Here is an 18065-nt window from a genome sequence, read left to right on the forward strand (position 1 = left end):
GGCCCGCCTACTGCAGAGGGTCAGCTTAGCCTGGGTTAAGGGCATGTCCCCCGGAGTCAGTGTAAGTCCCAATTTTTAGACCAAACCTCCTCTATAAAATGGAAAGAAAAACTCTGGAATTAGGCATTATATATAAAATACTTAGACCATGCCTGATAAATAGTAAGGGCTCAGTAAATATTAAACCATTATTATCAACGTATTCATTTGCTACAAAGTAGAAGCAAGTTTGCAGATATCCAGTCATGTTGTATCAGCTCATCTGAGAAGTGAGCAGGGATACAAAACAATATTTCTTAATTTCTCGAAGAAAGAAAAAAACCCTCAATTTCCAAAATGTGTATAGGATTGTGATTCGTGAGCTTCCTTTTAAGTTTCCAGGGGAAATTTGAGGAAGTCTCTTGACGGACAATTCTGTCGGAAAATAAACAAGCTGCGACCCAAGCTTATAAGCAGGCAATTTGGGTGTTTTAGGTAGCAGATGCCACTGGGGACTCAGAGCCGAATGCAAGTCACAGGGTAGTGGGTCCTAGGAATCTGAAGGGCCCTCTGTTCTCTCCTCCACGAGGAGCCCAGATCCAAGCTCGGGGGCGGCGTCTCCCACACCATGTGGCTTTGTTGCTGTTTCCCTAAGGGAGCATTCTGTTTGTGATTTCCCTGTTCTGGGGAGGCCGCTGTGGCTTTTCCACAGCGTCTCCGGGTCTGGGCCAAATAACCTGCCGTGTGTTTTCTCTCTTGGCCAAGAGATCAGGGCACCCCCAAGCATTTTCTGAGCAAGAGGAAGTGCTTATTGATATTCTGCCCTGGGGGGCAAATTGCAGCTGAGGGCTCTGATCCAGGCATGGTAGCAGACAGGGGATGAAATGCCAGCTTTCACTGTGTGCTCGGGGTCGGAATCGGGGACACGGATGAGGTTGGCGTGGCCTCCTTTTAGCAACCGATGTTATATTTAGTTTGCCTCCCACGCCCAGGAAGCCTTAGGTAAACCCTTGGAAAGAATTGGCTCAGCCGTTGCAACACGGCCTGGCCCTCCTCCAAAAGCTCTCTGCAGGGCATGCAGAGCGTATCACCTGCTGATAGCAAACCTTAAAGGAAAAAAAAGAAATTCGCAGCTTCTGAATTTGGATCGACATTATCAGATAACCATGGCAGGGAGGGAATCGCTGAGAGAGGATTCTGAAGAATTCCAGCCAAAGCTGTCTAATAAAATTCCCATATTTAATCCACTTTATAGAATAAAACACTTGGGGTGCTGGGGAATCTTGTTAGGGTAGTCTAGAGTGAGCCCTTCTGTTCTGTCAAGGCTACATCACAACCACCCAAGGGAAATACTTGTCTAGACTGGTTATAACTATAAAAAGTAAAATAAATTAAAGGTGTTTCTTTGGTTCCAAGTCCTTTACATATACATTAATTCTCCCAAGGATCCTCTGAGGTAGCTACTATGATTACCGCAGTTTACAGAGAAGACATGGAGGTTAGGTCACCCAGCCCCAAGGTCACCTAGTGACTAAGAAACAATCTCAGGCCAGATTTGCATCAGCTCTTCATCACTGGGTTTAGAAATTGTAGAGAATGCCAATAAACATACTGCAATATCAACCTGTACTAGCAGGAGGACCTTCCTGATGCCCACCCTGGCTCTCACCTCGGTCATGACGAGTTTCGGGTCAACATGGCAGCTGTGTATTTGGTAATCCTTAAGACACGGTCTTTGGGTTGCCTTTCTCCTCTTCTGAAACTACTTGTCTGCACTTTCTTTGTTGTGTTAGGAATGGAAGGGTAAAAATAGAGCTCTTTCCCAAAAAAATCCCTGTGAAATACCCAACTTCTGCCTGTAAGCCTAGATTCAATTGCTTTGGTCTAAGTTAGATTTTATTTATTTCAGAGAGAGAGAGAGAGAGAGAGATTGAGCGTGCAAGCATGTGGCAGGGGTGGGGGTGCAGAGGGAGAAGCAGACTCCTCACTGAGCAGGGAGCCCGATGCGGGGCTCGATCCCAGGACCCTGGGATCATGACCTGAGCCGAAGGCAGGTGCTTAACTGACTGAGCCACCCAGGCGCCCCAAGACATTCTGGATGATAATAGCTGACAATTTATATGAGCACTTTTCATGTATATATTGAATCCTCAAGGCAAACAAATGAGGGAGGTACCATTATTGTCCAATGCTATGCACAAGGAAGCTTTAAGTCAGTCACTCAAGATCAAACCGCTAGTGAGTTGTAGGGCCACGATTCAAACCCAGTCCTTTTGAGTTCAGAATTCAGGGTTTGAAGCACTCAGCAGTGCAGCCTACACGGGAAAGCAACATGAGAATCGGCTGCCTACAAAGCTCTTGCTGAGGCATGGAGTCCTCACATTATCTCCCTTCTCCTGTTTTAGTTGCCTACTTACCATTCCTATGGCCTCATGAATCACAGATGCAAATGTTCCCACCTTGTATCATTGTTGTTTTCATCAATCAAGTATTTCTTGATTGGGGCAGGGGGACCTGGGAGTGGAACCATAAAGGAAGCTTAGAGCTCTAGGGCTACATCTCAGTTTTACCACCTGCTAGTTGTATGACCATTATCTTGTTAATGAACTTCAGTTCCCTCCACTGTAAAATGAGCGTAAATGAGACCCCAAAATGTTGGTGTCATGAGTGAGATATTGCATTGCAAAGCTCTTAGCATGGTTCTGGGAGACAGTAAGCATTCAATAAAAAAAAAAAAAAAAGGTAGCCACTGTGTTGACACTGTTTTACCTTTCAATCAACCAACATTTATTGAGTTCCATGCCAGTCAGTGTGCTGATACTGAGGGAGAGACACAAAAGAAGAGGATAAGATATTTGCGGCAACTTCCAAAGCAGCTGGGGAAATCAGTCAGGCAAGTGGGGGAGAGGTAATGGCCATGCCTGGTAGGAGTCGAAGGAGGCCAGGAGAAGGTCAGACGACAAACACTGCTGGATTTCCGGGGTGCTCAGAGCAGGATTCAAAAAGAAGAAGAGACAGGATTTGTCCAGGCTGTAGTTCAGGGGAGGGTTTCCACATAGAAGAACAGTCAAGCAAAGAGGAAGAAGCATACAACATATCCACGTTACCATATATGATCAACCTCCTAAGTGGCTTACAGTAGGGGTGGGGGGTGGGAAGGGGGGCAAAGAGATACAAGGACACAAATCGGAATGAATGGAACGAGGAACAGAAGGCAGAAAAAAGCTTATGATTTGCTCAACCGTATGAATTACTATTGCAGCCAGAAATAACACCAAGGATTCCCAGTTCCTAGCTAGATTCTCCCTAGGAGACACTGTGCGTTCCCAGCAAAGGAGGGGTTTACACTACCTCCTTTTTCTCTGGACTCTGCTTGTGATAAAGTACAAACCAAAAAGAAGGGGTAAGATCCATAAACATCAACAGTTGGACAGTATAGCCCGTCAGAGGTACCTGCCTGTTTGTTTAATCTTTCAGTTTCACGACAGATTTGCCTTTGCACACACACATCTGGGTGGAATCAAAGCCATCTGCTAGAGAGGGCTGGTCTTGTCATTTATAAACTGTTTGGGTTACCCTCTGGTTCAGGGTCTGCTGACTCTTTTCACAACTTTCCAAGCCAGTGATTTAACAAGAATGTTCTGGACAAGCAGACACTCAGTTCTCAGGCCGGGAGGAAGTGCCCAGTGTGGAGGCGGGAGGGAGGATCAGAACCGAATGTGGAGTTCCTGGTGAATCTCAGTTTTCAAAAATGCTCAAATCTCCTGCTTTCTGCCCCTCCCAGGCATTTGCTGAGGGCCAAGACTTGGGAGTAGTTCATTTGCTTTGTTTTCTCATCCAGCTTTGTGCTGTTCTCCAAATTGCTCATGCTGGTCAGAAATTCATGTGAATTCATTTGCATCTTAAAACTCACTGCCAAATCAATTCACAGTTTTCTGTGCCACTGGGAAAAATACCCAGCCATACACTCCCAATTATTTTCTTTTTCCTAGCTAGTGATTTTATTTTTTTTCCCAGTTGCATTGAGATATAATTGACATAAGTACTGTATAAGTGTAAGGTGTACAACGCTGTGATTTGACTTACATATATCATGAGATGATTCCTACAATAAGTTTGGTTAACATACATCATCTCATTAGAAAGAAAGAAAGAAAAAAGAAGGAAGGAAGGAAGGAAGGAAGGAAGGAAGGAAGGAAGAGAAAGAAAAAGAAGAAAGAAAGAAAGAAAGAAAGAAAGAAAGAAAGAAAGAAAGAAAGAAAGAAAGAAAGAAAAGAGAGAAGGAAGGAAGGAAGGAAAAGAAAGAAAGGAAAAGAAAAAGAAAGAGAAAGGAAAGAAAGAAAGAAAAAGAAGAGAGAGAAGGAAGGAAGGAAGGAAGGAAGGAAGGAAGGAAGGAAGGAAGGAAAAGAAAGAAAGAAAAAGAAAGAAAGAAAGAAAAGAAAGAAAAAGAAGAGAGAAAGAAGGAAGGAAGGAAAAGAAAGAAAGAAAGAAAGAGAAGAGAGAGAAGGAAGGAAGGAAGGGAAAGAAAGAAAGAAAGAAAGAAAGAAAGAAAGAAAGAAAGAAAGAAAGAGAAGAGAGAGAAGGAAGGAAGGAAGGAAAAGAAAGGAAAAAAGAAAGAAAGAAAAGAAAGAAAAAGAAAAGAGAAGGAAGGAAGGAAGGAAAAGAAAGAAAGAAAAAGAAAAAGAAAGAAAGGAAGGAAAGAAAGAAAGAAAGAAAAAGAAGAGAGAGAAGGAAGGAAGGAAGGAAAAGAAAGGAAAAAAGAAAGAAAGAAAGAAAGAAAAAGAAGAGAGAAGGAAGGAAGGAAAAGAAAGAAAGAAAAAGGAGAGAGAGAAAGAAGGAAGGAAGGAAGGAAAAGAAAGAGAGAAAAAGAAAGAAAGAAAGAAAGAAAGAAAGAAAGAAAGAAAGAAAAAGAAAAAGGAGAGAAGGAAGGAAGGAAAAGAAAGAAAGAAAAAGAAAGAAAGAAAGAAAAGGAGAGAAGGAAGGAAGGAAGGAAGGAACGGAGGGAGGGAGGAGGAAGGAGAGAAAGAAAGGTTTTTTCCCTTGATGAGAACTCTTGGGATTTATTCTCTTAACAACGTATCTATATGCCGGACGGCACTGTTCGCTGTAGTCACCAGGTCGTACACTAAATCCCCAGGACTTTTAAATCTTATCACTGGAAGTTTATACCTTTTGAGCCCCTTCCTCCAGTTTCCCCACCCCCTGTCCTCTGCCCCTGATAACCATAAGTCTGATCTCTTTTGCTATGAGTTTGCTTTTTGTTTTGTTTTTAGATTCCACACAGAAGCGAGATCATACAGTATTTGTCTTTCTGTGTCTGACTTATGTCACTTAGCATGATGCTCTCAGTATCCATCCATGTTGTCAAAAGCAAGATTTCCTTCTTTTTTCTGGTCGAATAATATTCAGTTGTGTATATATACTACAACTTCCTTATTCATTTATCCACTGACGGACAATCTGGTTATTTCCATGCCTTGGCTATTGTAAATAATGCTGCAAAGAGGGGCGCCTGGGTGGCGCAGTCGGTTGAGCGTCCGACTCTTGATTTTGGTTCAGGTCATCATCTCAGGGCCATGAGATCAAGCCCTGTGTCAGGCTCCATGCTCAGCAGGGAGTCTGTTTCTCTCTCTTCCCTCCCCTCTCTGGCCCTCCCCCTGCCTGTGCTTACTCTCTCTCTTTATTTTATTTTTTTAAAGATTTTATTTATTTGACAGAGAGAGACAGAGTGAAAGAGGGAACACAAGCAGGGGGAGTGGGAGAGGGAGAAGCAGGCTTCCCGCGGAGCAGGGAGCCCAATGCGGGGCTCGATCCCAGGACCCTGGGATAATGACCTGAGCCAAAGGCAGACGCTTAACGACTGAGCCACTCAGGCACCCTACTCTCTCTCTTTAAAACAAATAAATAAATCTTTTTAAAAAAACGATGCTGCAAGGAACATGGGGGTACAGCTTGTCATTTTAGCTTAGCATCATGCTGTACCTAAAACGAGCAGACTTTGGGGTCGAACTGATACATGTTCACCTTACCTGTCTCCACCAAATACAGGTCCATCGTATACCTGTTGCATGAATCTGGCAAGCTCTTTAGTTGTTCCGAGCCTCAGTTTCCTCATCTACAAAATGGGGGGATGAAAATCAATTTCTTGTATGATTGTTTTGAGAAGAAGATATCCTACCTAAAGCACTTAGCATATTGTATAGCGCACCCAAGGTGCTCAGTAAATAGTAGTAGTTTCATCATCAATTCTTCATTCACCATTTAAGCACTCCTGGAAGTCTAGCCTCGCTTGGAGGGCCCTTGGCAGCAGCTTCAGGGAGGAATTTGAAAGGGCTTACAATAAAAACCACCTTGATATTTTTCACATGCATTACCAATTTCAAACCAAGAGTGGGAGAGCCTGGAAAATATAGAACTGGTCTTCACATATACCGCTTTATGTATTAGAACAATGTCCTCCCCCCTCCCAGCACTGACTACGAAACAAAGCCCCTCCTTCCCTTCGCCTCTGCTTTTCTGGAGGGCTGGGTATCTCCACATATGGAGAACAGTTTCTCTGTAGGGCCTTTAGTACACTAGAGATTCCAAAACAAAGTAGACCCCAGTAGGATACGGGCTCCACTTTGGTGAATCAGCCTGCAATCAGGCACCGTCTCTGGTATTACCATGTGGTTTGAATTAAGGAAGAAACTGCAGTCCCAGACTTCAAGGGTTAGCTCTTAGCCCTGTGCAAAAGCCCACGGGCTGGTAATACCACTCATGGGCAGACTGGAGAGACGCTGAGCCAGTGAGAACCTTCTCCACCCCTGCTGAATTGTCAGCCTCACCAGCCTCCAGATCCTTCTTTGTGCATTTACACTTCAGTAACTTGGGTTAAGAGTACGATGGATCGATGACCCATTAAATGGCATTTAAGAGCAGTTATTAAAACCAGGTTGGAAGACTACCTCACCCAATTGAATATGATGTATGCTTTGTTAAGATCCTGTGGCATTTGATAAATGGGGCCTGTCCGGGAAAGAAAATTGTGTCTGTGGCTCAAAGAATTAAAGTCAATGTCCTTCATTAGAAGAAAACTCACATCGCCTTTAAAGACAATTGCTGATTATTTCTAGCCTACCAATGATCTAAAGTATCACCAATTAAAAGGGTAACGACAGAGTCAGGTTTGTGTGCAGACCCTGCGTTTCGCACGGGCACTCTGAGGGTGGGACATTAGTGCAGGGTTTTGGACCCAGGGCCTCGTGTCTGTGATATCCTCCAGGTGCTGCCCTGGAGGAGTTTGCCCATGACCCCAACGATCACATAGGCTGCCAGCAGGTGGGGATGGGGAAATGCCACCCTGGGCCCGTGAAGCCAGCATCTGCAAGGGCTGCCGGACGTTGCTCATGCGGCGTCCCTTTCCTATTACTTGAACCGCCGGCGCCACTGAGCATGTAGGAAAGGGGACTCTCCTTCTGTGTTTCTGCAAACACAGCCCCAACCAAAAGAGAAGCAGCGAAGACTGGGTGGAGAACTGGAAACCGGGCACGTTTCAGTCTGTTTCTTCACTGACATGCTGGCACAGTGCCGGATCCTTCGTTTTCGCTTCTCATTTGTTTATGTAAAGAAGGAATAAGGACCGGCTTCTGCCCTATGACGATTCCTCGTTTGATGATGACGGGCGGAGTTCTGCTACTTTCCAGAGGGTGGTCGATCCCGCCAGGTCATGACAACAAGCAGTTCTTTCGAGCTGGGGGAATCATGCCATTGCTCACCTTAGGATAACAGGAAATGTTGTAGATGTTATGGGAGGGTGTTCACAAGTTAGTGGTATGTGGGAACAAAAACAGGATACATCATATTCAGACAAAGCAATCCCCATTTGGTAAGGGGCAGAACATCTATATGTTCAAGGAGTCAGGTGGAAGGCGCTCCATTATCATACCAGCAGACACTTTTGAGGTACCAGGTGTATGTTCTGGAGACATTATACAATCTAATCCTCACCACAGCCCTGCTGGGCAATGACTGTTACCACCGTCTCTATCTTATGCAGGAAGACACTGAAACTTTACACTTTACCTAATTTGCAACTAGCCCTCGGTAGGAAGTGATGGAGCCAGCTTTGAACCATGGCGGGTGCTTCTACGATTCATGCTCTTTGCCACCATGCTGTATTAGAGCAGTTATTTCTGGGTAGTAGAAATACAGAGACATATTAACATCCTTTCACTTTTCTGTGTTTTCCAATTTTGCTTCTGACAATGAGCATATACTACCTGAAAAATTTAAAAAATAGAAAGCATAAAGAGGGGGTGAAAAACCATATACATTGTGAAAAAAAATCCTTCATCTCAGAGATGTTCGTTAAACCAGATTTAATTGGCTCTAAAACAAGACACTTCTAATTTAAGATGGAAAATCTGAAAGAACATCTTAAGAAAAGAACTCCAAAACTTGGAAACCCGAAGCGAACAGATAGTCTCACCTACCACTTCTCTGCAAAGTTTTAGGTCATAATTCACGGCCATCCTCAGTGTTCTTCCTGTAGATCAGGATGACACCCCGGGCTCCAAGCCTGGCCCTAACCTTCCTCTGTACCCTCTGTCTCTCCTCCTCCTGAATCTTCCAGCGGCTTTTCCTGTAAAAACTCCCCCTGCTTCTTTCATCCTGTTTCCCCTCTGTGGTTTTTTCTTGGTCTGCATTCAAACTCAGACCTTCCCATCTATCCCCAAAGCAAGTTCTCTCAAGTGGCTGTGTTCCCAGGATGGCGCACTAACTTTCCTTCCTTGCCTACCAGCAAGCAGGGGGAGTGTGCTGTTCTTGGAGACCCACATCCTCACCACCCCCTCCATAAGCCCTCCTGATCTTGGCCCCTGCCCCCACTGCCCCTGCTTTCCTCAGAAGCCACCAGGGACCATTCACTTGTCACATCCAATGCCAGTCTCCCACCCTCTTCAATGGGATCAGCTTCTCCCTTGAAGGCGCCCAGTACCCTTGACTTCTCTCTCCCCATGCTACTCTCCTCCTCTTCCTTCTCAGCTTCCATTGCTGGTGTCTTTTGTTCTTCATTCCACCTAAATGGAGGAAGCCGAAGATCAACTTCCAGTCTTGTTCTCTTCTCTCTGTATACAGTTAACCCTTGAATAACACGAGGTTGAACTGCATGGGTCCACTTACATGTGGATTTTTTTTTTTCAGTAAATACAGTATAGTATTATAAATGTATTTTCTCTTTCTTATGATTTTCTTAATAACATTTTCGTTTCTGTAGCTTACTTTGTTATCAGAATACAGCATATAATATATATAACACACAAAATCTGTGTGAATCAACTGTTTATGTTATCGGTAAGGCCTCCAGTCAACAGTAGGCTGTTACTAGTTGAGTTTTGGGGGAGTGAAAAGTTATACAAGGATTTTTGACTGTGTGGGAGGTCAGCACCCCCAACCTTTGCATTGTTCAAGGGCTAACTGTACTCCCTTTGAATTTCAGTATGTTTTGAGCATGTTCACCAACATAATTTATTCACAGCTCCCAAATATATAAGGGAAGCTTACATTCTGTTGGACAAGAGGACAATAACTACACAAGCAAGATAAGGTCATCAGGAGGGGCTTTCTGACATAATGACATCTGAGCTGAGACCCAAACGATGAAAAAGAATGAGGCAAGCAAAGTTCTAGAGGAAGAACGGAGGGCAGAGGAAAGAGCAGGTGCAAAGGTCCTAAGGCAGAAAAAAATATGGTATGCTCTAGGAAGAGAAAGAAAACAGCATGGCTAGAGGGTGGTGAGCAAAGGAGAGAGTGGAAGAAAGAATGTCTAGAAAGGTAGATTCTTCCAGGAAATGTTAAATTCCTACATCATTTGGCAATTCTCTCACTGTTATCATTCTGCCTTGTCATGGCATTATTCACATAATGTCTTACATCTCCTACTGTAGGCCTCTCAAGTGGAAAGATCAGATCTTACTTGTTTTTCTATCCCCTCCAGCACTAGATAAACACAGTATCAAAATTAGCTGAATGTTAGCGAAGGAGATAAGACAGAAATGGAATCTGCTAAGAGACAGACTCTCCCCAAGTTAAAAACCAGTCTTCGAATCGCTCATCAAAATGGTGCCAGAAATGACATCACACTGAAACATCCGTGAAAGGTAGCCAGAACGACCACGCCAAGTGTCCCTCTCTCTTCTGTCTCCGCCTGCCTGGGAATTTAGCATCCCCCAAAGCCACTCATCTGGGACAAGATTTCAGGGCGTGTGCCTGTTTTTCATCTCCGCAGGACCAGCTGTGGGTGGAGGAAAATTCCTAACACAGGATAAGGTCACACTGAATTGACCCAGAAGGTTTTCCTGGGGAAGCAGTCTGCACGTTGCAAAGCCGGTAACCACTGCGCATTGAACGTTCTCTGGGACGTTGCAGTCTGTCAGGAGGAGGGTTGACTCGAGATGATATGGAGAATGACTAGCGTCTTATTTCGTGCATTCCACGGAGACACACGCACAGATGTGGATGTCTGCTCTCCATAACCATCACCTCTAGAACAAAACACCGAGAAGTCTCGGCAGTTCAAGGTGCAGCCTGGCGTTGGAAAATCTAGTGTGAAAGGAAAGCACTCAGGTTCCCCCCGACCCTCGGTAGTCGTCCCAACACTGCTGTACCTCTGACACCCAATATGTGACAGGTCAAGCCATTCTGCAGCACCAGCTGAGTTATAGTTTAAGTCATTCTGAATTGTCCACCCGGAGATGGTGTCAGATCCCACAGGTTGAAGACCCGGTCCTACGAGACCACCCCCCCTCCAATTCAGATACCACCTGCAAGCCCAAGTTGTCACCTGGGCTTTTGACCAACCAGCTATAGCTCGGGGGGGTCCCAAGAAGCCCTCCTCAGGTTCGATGGATTTGCTAGAGCAGCTCACAGAACTCAGGGAAACATTTTACTTACTAGATCACTGGCTTATTATAAAAGGATAGGACTCAGGGAACGGCCAGATGGAAGAGAGGATAGGGTGAGGTGGGTGGGAAGGGGGTGCAAGTTTCCATGCTCTCTGAGAGCACCACCCTCCATGATTCCCTACGTGTTCACCAACGCAAAGCTCTCAAAACGTCACCGTTTTGGTTTTTTTATGGAGGTTTCATTATGTAGGCATGATTAATTAAATCGTTGGCCATTGGAGACTGATTCAACCTCCAGCCTCTCTTCCACCCCTGTGATTGGGAAGTTCCACACGATTGGATCTCTTGGCAACTGCCCCCAACCTTTGGGGCTTTCCAAAAGTCACCCCGTTAACATAAACTCAGACGTGATTGAAAGGGGTTTGTTATGAATAACAAAAGACAACTTTACCACTCTTTCCATTTAGGAAATGCCTAGAGTTTTGGGTGCTCTGTGCAGGAACAGGGATGAAAGCCAAGTATACATTTCTTATTATAAATCACAATATCACACCTAGGTTTATCAGCTTGGCAGGCTTTATTAACTGTCACTTACCCACCCTGGGCCTCAGTGTCCTTATCTACAAAATAGGGATTTATAAAATCTAACTAATATGGTTGGTGTGAAGATCACAAGTTTGTGAAATTGCTTTGTAAGTCCTGAAAGGGCCTAGAACATTTAAGTATGTTTGAAGCTTTTGAGAAGTCCTGGCGGTATCCATTCTGGTCTTCATTATATGGAGCTACAAGAACGAAATATGCCCAGAGTTCCTTTTGACTAAGTCTGGCCCTAGATGTGAGCTCCTAGGACCCATGCTGTATTTTCCAAATCAGGCAGATGAGCACACCAAGAAAACTCAACTTGAAGTCACACACTAATTTCCACATGAGCGAAATTGCTGTGTAAGTAAGCAAGGCTGTACCTAAAAAATTAAGCTTTAGAAAATACAAGCAGAAAACCTCTCATTTAGAACATACAAAAGCCCCTCTCATAAACTGCCCCGTACTAGGACCAACAATTTGTACCCTGGGCACCGTGGCAGACCTGCTTTGACTGAGTTAACTGATCTGGAAAGTGAGAGGCCTTTAACAGTGGCTACATAGTAATGGAAGATCGTTCGATTCCAGGTTTGGGATTATATTTAATTCAGTGAAAGATCGAATGCGTCCTAAAAATGAGCAAGTTCCAGTTCCCACACCACAGCAGTTAGCCATCCTTTAGGGGACGCATCTATTGCAAATGCCAGAAGGTGTTTGAACAGTCAAATAAATTATTCGTATTTTCCCTTTTAAAAATCCTCTCTTTCCACTGGCTTATCAATTCTGCTGGTACTGTCTCCCCATCTCTACCACCTGCCATCTTGTTCGACCCTTTTCCCCCCAAGCTTGTACCTTTGAGCTGCCCACTCACTGCCCTGAACTCCTTCCCCAACCTTATCCTACCATCTTTGACTGTGTTTGTTTCACCCACCACGGGATACGTCCCTTGTCTGCTAAAGTACTGGTACCTTCAGTGGTTCCTGTTTGCCTCTTTCCAGGGCCAAGCATTGCAGCAGCGAAGCACTTTTTTTATGTGGAATTATCCGCTCAACTCCCAATGTATAAAGCAGGTTGGAAGGAGGACATTTTAACAGCATAACCGTACAGCATCAGGCTATGACAAGGCCATTCAATGGGAAAGATATTTGGTTGCACAAGAAAGAAAGAGCCCTACAACACTTGGATAAGTCCTTTGTGGACACTCACAGGTCTGATGAAAAGGCCAATACAGGGTTCGTCTTGTTGGCTCTTGATGGCATGAAGAGTCACCTCACCAGCAAGGCATTTCCGAAAATTCTAAACAGACCCAACGTGTCAAGATAGACACACCAACTGACTGACTAAACACACCACTCACTTGGCAAGTAATCTACTTGGCTGGTTCTTTGATATGCAATTTTTGGAAAGGCTTTTTTTTTTTAGAGCACTTTTAGGTTTACCACAAAATTGAGAGGAAGGTACAGCGGATCTCCCACACACCTCCGCCCCCACGCACGCATAGCCTTTCCTGTCATCAGCATCCCTGCCAGATGATATGGTTGTTACCAGAGATCAAGCCACGTGACACATCAGTCACCCAAAGTCCACAGTTTACCTTAGGGTTCACACTTGGCATCGTACGTTCTATTTATCATCCCCATAGTTGTGCTTTGTGTGGCTCATGACATATGACAGAGACAGGCTGCCATGTTGATTTTTAACCAGTCAATTACTTTTACAGCTCAACTGGGAAAAGGGTGTAAGAGAAAAGAAGTGCAAGTTGGAGGGTGTAAAACAAAAGACAAGAAGCACCTGGGTGGTTCAGTCAGTTAAGCATCTGCCTTCGGCTCAGGTCATAATCTCAGGGTCCTGGGATCGAGCCCCGCATTGGGCTCCCTGCTCTGCGGGAGCCTGCTTCTCCCTTTCCTTCTCCCCCTGCTCATGCTCTCTCTCTCTCTCTCTCAAATAAATAAAATCTTAAAAAAAAAAAAAAAAGAAATGAAAATGTACTCAGTGAGTGAAAGACACATCTGTGTGATTAGGGAAATGATATGAGGCACACAAACAAGTGACCGTTATATAGGAGCACCTGAAGTCTTTGCTGTGATGAGAAAAATGCTTACTTCTCCTGAGAAATCCCCTGACTCCTGAGGAGAGCAGGGGATTCTGGGTAACCAGCCCGTCTCAGCTCCCCGATTCCAGGCTCAGATCTTCAACCTGTCAGATACAGTCCTTTGTGTTCAGGGAAGGGCCTGTCTGGAAAGTTTGTTCTTGTAGCTCTGAAGTTCAGGAAGGATTCATGGGCCTCTCATTTCCCCGGCCGCCCCTCCTCCGTTCTCCCTGCCATGGCCAGGCATGCTGGCTTTGGCAGGCTTAGAAGCAAACAGTTAGGGGTATACAGGATCCCTTCCTCTGCGCTGTTCCGTCCCAACTCATAGTTATGGGGCCCCAAATTATTCTGCACCGGGATCCTGTTTTTTACCTCCCTAAACCACTTGGCATGTTGCTCTGGGAGAGGGGCAGGCAAATCCTAGAGGATGTGTGATTTATGGCTTCAGTTGCAGCCAGATAAAAGGGAAACTGGGGTATCTGCCCCTGGCCTGGTCTGGCTTATTTCTCAAAACCTGGACTAATGAGCAAGGAAATGAAAGATCTAGTTGCTGGTGATAAATGGATAAGGAGAAACAACAGACAAATGCACGGTTCTCTTCCTTGTTTAAATGTGGGGGTGGGGGGTCCAGATTTCCAGGGGAGACCCTGGGTGTAGAATCGAGAAAGCTTTATGGAATTACTTGTCACGCAGAGCATGTCAAGTCTCCCGGCTCAGTTTATATAACGCTCCGTTTGAGAGGCGGAAACCAGTTCAGATTTGAACCTCCGCAGAGCCCCGCCTGGCAGACTTGCAGACAGCGGTGCCCGAGAGACATCTCAAACTTTACGACTACATATTTAAGCATTTATGAGACTTGAACTGTGTTCTGTTAAAATGAAGGGGGGAGGGCGAGCAAAGAAAAAAAACCCTGAGACTTCCAGCAAGGGTAATTAGCCCCAAATGTTTCATAAAGAATTTGATAGCGTTCTGGTTTTAAGTTCCTTTCCCAGGTCTGCTGTAGGAGGGAAAGAGAAGAAAGGAACCTATTAAAAATTCACCACTGCCTTAAAAAAAAGTCTTATGACCAAACCAAGCATCTGGACTCGTCATGTTTAGAAGGAGACTAACCACACAGACCTCATCATCCCGAGGTAACAGATAAAAATTTTGCTGAAGAGAAAGTATTTAAGACACGGACTTGGCAGTTTTCACCAGACCCACCCGAGAAATGCTTTTCTTTTTGCTCCCTCGTCTACTTCACTCTACATCTGGTCTGTTGGTTCTAGGTTTGGGGTTAGGGCAGCCTGGTGCCTTCCCAACTCCCCGCCAGCTCAGGTGTATTTCTCCGTTATTCCCATCACACCGTTGCTGGTGAAGTGGCATGGAGGCGGACACAGGGTAAGGCCAATGCGGAGCCCCACTCACATGACATCACATAATCATGGCCTCACCCGATAATGCTGACCTCCCCACGATGAGATCCATACCCCAGGACTGTCCTCATCAGACTGGGTCTCACAAAGACTCAGAGAGTCAATGGTCTTCATTGGAAGGATAGGGGTCGCTTCCTATTTGCTGCTGCACGCGCAGGCAGAGAAAGCACATCATCAGCGTGCATTTGTTAACCCTTCCCGTCTTACAGAGAAGCCATTAGTCAGCAACCGAGGCAGCGTTGGTCTCCAGAAACAGCTACAAACATAGCAACAGGGGTTTTCTGTCTAACCAGGGAAAACACCTTGAACATGAAGCAGACCAAATAGTGTCATGCTCTGTCAGACCCTAGCGGGTGTGTGGTCCCCATCTCATAAAAGATCCCCAAGAATAAACAGACCACCCTGATGGTTTCAGTGTTCACCTGCCTGAAGGGAGGTCCTGGCCAGATGGCCTCTTCTGGTTTCTCCAGCTCTTTAATTCTGTTGTCTCTAGGTGGAAGAAACATTTGAGATTTGAGTGTTCTCACGTATGCTCAAGTTATTTATGACCATATCCTCTCACTGCCATATGGAGTGTGCTTTTCTTCCCGCCATAGCAGGACCCCCTGCTCTAGCCTCTTCTGAATCAGACTTTCAACAGCAGTTTAACCCATAAATGCCAACCTTCTTCCGTGTCAGGCACTTTTAAAGACAGATCATTGGCTTCTGTATTATCTGCAAAGAATAAAAATTATTGGTTTATGGTTATACATAAAACATTACTTTTGATTTAGGTCTATTTTCACCAAATTAACTATTTTGATAAAAAATTAGGGTTGGCTTCGGGGGGCCTGAGTGGCTCAAGTCGGTTGAGCATCTAACTCTTGATTTCGGCTCAGGTCATGGTCTCGGGGTCGTGGGATTGAGCCCCACCTTGCGCTCCACGCTCAGCGTGGAATCTACTCCAGATTCTCTCACTCCCTCTCCCTCTGCCCCTGTCCCTGCTCTCTCTCTCTCTCAAATGTAAAAATAAGTCTTTAAATATATATATTTAAATTTAGGGGCACCTGGGTGGCTCAGTCATTAAGCGTCTGCCTTCAGCTCAGGTCATGATCCCGGGGTCCTGGGATCAAGACCCGCATCGGGCTCCCTGCTCCGTGGGAAGCCTGCTTCTCCCTCTCCCACTCCCCCTGCTTGTGTTCCCTCTCTCGCTGTCTCTCTCTGTCAAATAAATAAATAAAATCTTTAAAAATATATTTAAATTTAAATAATGGATATAAATTTATATTTATATAAATTTAAATTATATATTTATATATAATTTAATATATATTACATTCTATATATATACATATCATATATATATATGATATATATATTTTTTAAAGTTAGGGTGGGCTTTTGTGTTCTCCTGGACATTTTGCCATGCGAAAAAGCACAGTTATTTGCAAATGTCGTAGAAATTTTCCGTATGAAACATATAGCCCATAGTTTTAGAATGACTTAACAGCATTTTATAATTCATGAAATCCACGACCCCCAAATGATCAGACATTTTATGACATAAGCCACACCACACCTTGTTTCTCTCAAGGAAGATAAAAGCAGAAGAGAACTTTTTTAACCATTTCTTTGCCATCTGGGAAGAAGCTCTCTGTTTTTGCACAAAATTCAGAGATCTTTGTAAAACAGGTGTGAAACAACTCATTCACACCTTTTCTAGGCATCTTGGTCAGAAAAATTCAAGCTGTATGTCTTCGTCCGTTCGGGCTGCTGTAACAAAATACCACAGCCTGGGTTGCTTACTAACAACAGAAGTTTGCTTCTCACACTTCTGGCTAGGAAGTCCAAGATCAAGGTGTCTGCAGATGCCATGGTGGTGAGAGCCCTTTCCTGGCTCATGGAACACTTCCTTCTGCGTCGTCACAAGGGTGGAAGAGCACTAATCCCATTCTGGAGGGTGCCCGCCTCAGGGCCTAATCACCTCCAAACTCCATCAACTGGGGGGCAGGTTTTAACATATACGAGGTGGGGTATGGGGCACAGCATCCATCTATAGCACTGTATGTCCTGAATACTGTTCTAAGAGGAGAAATCCAGGCTAGCCCTCAGCCAGCCCTGGGAAGCCTTGGCAGCCGCAGCTCCGTGACTTTTTCAGATGCCTTCAGGGTGGACCTGCCTTTCAGACGAGAATGCTGCCTTTGTTCGTAGAGTTCCACCTGAGTGAGTCTGCTCTCCCACGAAGAGCACAGGGGCCCAGCGCTGCTGCCACGGTGTTGGAGAAGTCAAGACAGCCCCGGGAATGAAAGGGACAACTCATCAGTGCCTTTAATGAGCCTTTCCCAGTTTCATTTGTGGCTGAATCAGAAACTTTCTGACTCATTTACCCTGTCACAGAACAGTTTTCAGAGAGGGTCGCCCCCATCAGAAAGGACAGAGTTCCTCCATCACAGAAATACAGTGATGAAAATTTAATACGACCCAGAACAGAGGTCACACTGCTGACCTGGAGATCCCGGGCCCCTGCCTTTAGCTCTGCAGGCTTCACTGGCAGCTCCCCTGAACAAGCTAAGGGTGCATGGTGGGCATGCCGGGCCCCTCTCTGCCCCTTCCTGTCACATCTCTGGTCTTCATCTTGAGTGCACGTGTTCTGATGGCCCTGGAACAGGGTCTGACGTCTCCAGGGACCCACATCAAGCTCAAGTCATGGTTCTGGAACACCTCAAACCTTTTCTGGCATCACCCTTTGTCTACCACTTGGTTCCCCTCATGTGGGAGCCTCCCAGAAGCAGGGAGGTTCCAGGCCGGGGGAACACTGATTCTATCAGTATAGTAGGAGAGGGCTCATTCTATTCCAGGGGCAGTTATGAGCTTGTGGTGACCTTCCCCAAAAGACAAGCACACATCCTTGCTATAATTCTACCAGCCTGAGCTTCTAGGTAGCAGAAAGCCTCCCCTGGGTAACCTGTCAGGGGTCTACCACCTGAAATTCTCCCCTCATGCTTTAGTTTAATTTTGTTTTGCTTTTTGAGTCTTCATATTCTTTAGTATGCCTTTTTTTTTTTTTTTTTTGAGAAAGCAGAGCTATATGTTTTCTTTTCCATCCACACTTCATATTCAACAAAATTGGGCTCTTAAGAG

General features: G+C 45.1%; 1 protein-coding gene across 8 annotated transcripts in view; it reads left to right on the forward strand.

Moving 5' to 3' along the window:
* FRMD4A (FERM domain containing 4A) overlaps window positions 1-18065 on the forward strand; it is a 332058-nt gene that overhangs the window by 59188 nt on the left and 254805 nt on the right. The gene's annotated exons all lie outside the window — the stretch shown is intronic.

Source organism: Mirounga angustirostris, unplaced genomic scaffold (assembly GCF_029215605.1).
Source record: "Mirounga angustirostris isolate CCGP_5_RB_7025 unplaced genomic scaffold, mMirAng1.0.hap1 SCAF_5, whole genome shotgun sequence".
NCBI lineage: Eukaryota > Metazoa > Chordata > Mammalia > Carnivora > Phocidae > Mirounga > Mirounga angustirostris.